Source organism: Suncus etruscus, chromosome 7, assembly GCF_024139225.1.
Source record: "Suncus etruscus isolate mSunEtr1 chromosome 7, mSunEtr1.pri.cur, whole genome shotgun sequence".
Lineage (NCBI taxonomy): Eukaryota > Metazoa > Chordata > Mammalia > Eulipotyphla > Soricidae > Suncus > Suncus etruscus.
Window position 1 is genome coordinate 80,777,962 of NC_064854.1, and position 4,833 is coordinate 80,782,794.

The 4,833-nt window shown below is 33.2% G+C and overlaps 1 non-coding gene across 1 annotated transcript; it reads right to left on the reverse strand.

Moving 5' to 3' along the window:
- Positions 1 to 516: 516 nt before the first annotated feature.
- On the reverse strand, positions 517 to 619 carry LOC126014874 (small nucleolar RNA U13). Its single transcript, XR_007497836.1, has one exon. It is a non-coding gene; the product is annotated as a small nucleolar RNA U13 (small nucleolar RNA).
- Positions 620 to 4,833: the final 4,214 nt, after the last annotated feature.

Below are 4,833 nucleotides of genomic sequence, written 5' to 3' on the forward strand. Positions count from 1 at the left end.
ATAGTCAGGCTTTATGATGTTCCTCTTTCACTTTTTTTGGACACTACTCCCCAGTAAAAGTTGGCAATTACAGTGTTTGTAGTTTCTATGCTGTTAACTCATTGCATTTGTTCAAGGAGTATTACATGTATATATGGTATATCTCTAGGTATTTCAGAATAGTGCTATCATTCTGTGTTTATCTTTCATCTTCTGGCTTACTTCATTTAACATAATATTTTGTAGATCTATCCATGTTGCTGTAAAGTCTATGATTGTATAATTTCTAATGCAATATTCCATTGTGTATAAAAAGCACATCTTCATGATCCAATCGTCTGTTGTTGGACATTGAGATTGGTTCCAAAAAATGGCTATTGTACTAAGTGCTGCAATAAATAGTGGGGTGCACACATATTTTGGGATGAATGTCCTTCCACCTTGGTGATATATACCCAGGAGAGCAATTGCTGGGTCACATGCTAGCTCAATTCTGAGTTTTCTGAGCACTCTCTAGTGTTTTTTTCCTTCGGTTCAGGTCAGATGGGTCATGTGCCAATGTCATAACAAGGTTGAAGGGAAGAACATATCACACAGTTGATTGAAAACCGATCATCATGCTTATGAACCAGAAAAGAATCCATTTTTAAATTTTTGTACTTTAATATTTCAAGGAAATTCTTGTGAAGAATTACTTATTCTTTAATGTCTTGAATAGTTTCAAATTTATATATTATTTGTTTTGGTTTATGGGCCACATTCAACATTGCTTATGGGTTATTTCTGGCTCTGTATTTTGGAATACTGATGGTTTTTGGAGACCATATGGGATGCCATGGATCAAACTCTGGGAAGCAGAATGAAAAGTAAGTGTTCTACTCAATCTACTCTCTCCAGGCCTTACCAAGTTTTACATCTATTGTTTATGAAGTTCATAGTTTATTGAAGAAAAGCTAATTATTCTGAGTGCTTATATTCATGCTCAAATTTTAAACTTACATAATTAACTACTATGACATATTGATGTTGAAGCAAATACATACCAATTGAATTAGGATACTGAAGTTTGTACTACTTACTATAGAAGTTTCATTGCTGTGGTGTAATAAATTAATAAATTAATACATTTTAAAAATATATAATAAAAATTGGTACATCTAAATACAATTTAGAATATATTGTAAGAAATTTATTTCTTCATAACACAAAATAACTTCAACACCAATTTTCTGTCCCAGTCTTTCAGGTTACAGGTTTGCTGAACAAGTCTTGGCAATATTATCTATTTTTTACATATAATAACATAATAAAACTAAGACCTGACTCTTACTCAATTATGATTTGGTAAAGCATTTTCATCTTTTTCTCCATTGGATATTTCACTCATTCAATCGATGCTTTCATATATCTCCTGATATTTAACATAATATATTTTATATATTTAAATTAAATTTTATATATTTAAATTAGTAAATGCGAATAAAAAACTAAAGTGTTAAAATTCACAGAAAGGTATTTTTTGTTGCTTGAGGACCATATCTAACTATGATCAGAGTTTTCTCCTGGCTATTTGTTCAGTGATTACTTCTGGCAAGGTTTGGAAGATCATATAGAATGTTTGGGATCAACCCCAAATATGTCACATGTGAGGAAAACATTTTACCCTCTGTACTATTACTCTAGCCAAAGATAGAGATTTTGAATCAAATTTAAATTAATGAGGTCGAATAAAATAGAACCTAGTAATTGTATTTTAATTTAATTGGTTTCACTTACCTACCTTTGAGAAATTCTTAACTTTAACACTTTTTATTAAAACAGAGATCACCAGATTTATATGATAGCCAAATCATCGCAGTTTGATTACTTGTGCTTGGAACAGAAATAATACCCTTTCCTTTTCACCTTTTATTTTGTCAGTCAGTGTTTTGTTGCCACTGAATTTTCTTTCTGCAGACTCAGGCTTACTCTCTCATCATGGAAGCTAAGCATGTAAGGATATAAATAAAGTTCCATTTATAGTTATCATAGTATAAGTACAATTAGATAACAGTATTTAAATAATTACTTTGTGCATACATGGGAAATAATGCAGAGAGTGATATAATCTCATACAAAGGCATGGCATATAAGATGTGGCATAGTGAGTGCAAGGAAATTTATACTGGGAGCTTTGAGGTTTCTTGCCCCTACTTCAATGATGTTGGAGATATAATTGTTTTGATTTGGGAAGACAAGGAGCATGGTACTAAAGGGCATTGGACTGAAAAATGAATAACATGTATTTGTTATGTTTGTCTTAGGAAATCTGAAAAATACTATTGACTTAAAATACTTTTGTCTCTGTATCTGAAGTATTGGTTTCCTGGCTTAGAACCCACAAATACATTGGGTAGATGGATTTATTTATAATTGAGAATTGATAGTTGAAACATTCATGGAGAATCACTAAGATTATTGCCTACATTTACAGTATGAGAATAAAACGCTATTTGCTTTGGTTTCTCTTTAGAAAATGTGTGTCCCATCCTAGAGATGACTTTATAACGATCTTTGGAGCACAAAAGTATTGCACAATTAGGAAGTACAGGAAATTATATACCAGACCAAATTAGCTTTAGGACCTAAGAAACTTGTTTTTAGTACAGTGTCAGACCATTTTAACAGTGGCAGCCAAGACAGAGTATGGGTTAAAAAAAATGAAACTAACAAAAAACTGGATGTTCAATTTTCCAGAGATTTCCTGTGTTTATTATTGCAAGACCGTGATTTATTAAAACTGTTCAACTTTTTCAAGCAGACTAAGATTTCCTCTGTGCTACTGAGGTCTAAGATATATGAGGTTTCTGCAGAGTCTGTGAATGAGACAGGGTTATAGTACCCAGGCTACAAGGCTATTCATAGCTGGGTGGAACATTTTAGCCAGAGTTGTCAGGAAGAGCTCTAGTCTCATTTTTTTCCTCATTATTTAATTTATGAATATATTGCCTTTAAAAGCAATTACTGATCAAATTGAGTTTTGAGTTATAGAGTTTGAAACCATATTATTTACATTTTTATAGTAATCGAAGACATGTGTTGAAGAAATTGCACATTCAGTAGTCATCTTTTTTGCTGAAGTTCTGCATACAGAAAGTTATATTTTTAGTTATGTCTCATCTGGCTAGTGGAAACTGTAGAAAAATTAATTTATGACATTTACTGCTTTTTGTATAAGATATTTATGTTGTCCTGGCTGATGGTAATAGTGGTGGGACAAATTAAAATAACCTATTTTTTGAATTAATTAAAAAATTTAGTTCTTTAACTAGCATGATAGTGTAGGGGTAAGGTATTGCATGTTGTTGACCCAGTTTCAAATCTTGGTACTGCATTTGGTCCCAAAGCACTTCTAGAAGTGATCCCTGAGCATCCTGGGTGTAGCCCAAACACCCCCCCAAAGTACAAAATAAAATTGATTATGTAATATTATTTCATTTTATTTAATGAATATTATTATTCTTCCACCCTCCACCTTCCCACTTATCTCGCTTTTCTCCCTCCCTCCCTTTTGGTTATCTTACTCTATGTTTTATGGGAATACTTTCAGGTTTTCTCTATTAAGCATAAATGCAGTTATGAGTATATTATGTTCCTTATATATTTTGGTAAGAATTTTAATTTTATTATTTTTTATTAATTTTGATGGGTCACCGTAGCAGTGCTCAGGGAACCTGGAACCATTCTTGGAGATGCTTGGCCAAGCCAGCCTGTGGTTTAATGTGAGGACCTGAGAATTCCATACTACATGTGCATATTGTTCTAGAAACCACTAAGGCCATCATGATAGTGTTTAAGATGTCAGGCCTAACAATAATTGGGGGGTTTGAATATGTGATGTCAGGGATTAAAGTAGTGTCAGGATCTTGTTAACCTCAGTACTATTGTCTTAATCCTGGTAGTAATTTTTATTTATGAAATGAGTGTTTTTCCCAAAAGCTGCTTTTGTTATATATTGGATGATCATGTGCATAAAAGAAAATGGAATAAGAGCAACCTTTCGTTCAACCTTTCTTAGACTGAAAGGTCTAATACCAATTTTATTTTATGCTTATTGATGTGATATACTGTCTATTGATCTAATTTTAACCATTCTTAGATTCTAAAGATAAACATCACTTGATCAGGGGGCATAAGTGTTTTTGAGTTGCTAAAGATTTTTTTGTTTGTTTTGTTTTGGGGCCACACTCAGTGACAATCAAGGATTACTCCTGGCTATGCGATCAGAAAATCACTCCTGGTTTGGGGACCATATGGGACACTGAGGGATTGATCCACGGTTCATCCTAGGTCAGCCACTTGCAATGCCCTCGAGCTGTGCCACCATTCCCGCCCATGAATTCTGTTTAAGTTTTTGAGAATATTTGCATTTATATCTGTCATCAGTATTAGTCCATTTATACTGTGCTATCCTGATAATAGTTTTGTTTTTATTTTTTTAATATCTTTATGTAAGCACCATGATTATAAACATGTTTCTATTTGGGATTCAGTCCTAGAAAGTACAACTCCTACAACAGTGTAACTTTCCAGCCACCAACACCCCCCACCAGGATGCTCCCCCCCCTTTCTCTTCCAGACAAACATCCTATTTCTCTCACTCAATACCATTGTCAGCGTAGTTTTGGTATTAAGATTTTTTGGTAAACTTCATACTGGTTCTTTCAGCCCTCATCTCTATTATCTTTGGGAATTATTACCATACTGTCTTTTATTTTCCATAAACTGCACAGATAGGTGAGACTATTCTGTATCTATCTCTCTTCATTCTGATTTACTTAGTATAATAGTTTTCATGTCAATCCATGTGTGGAA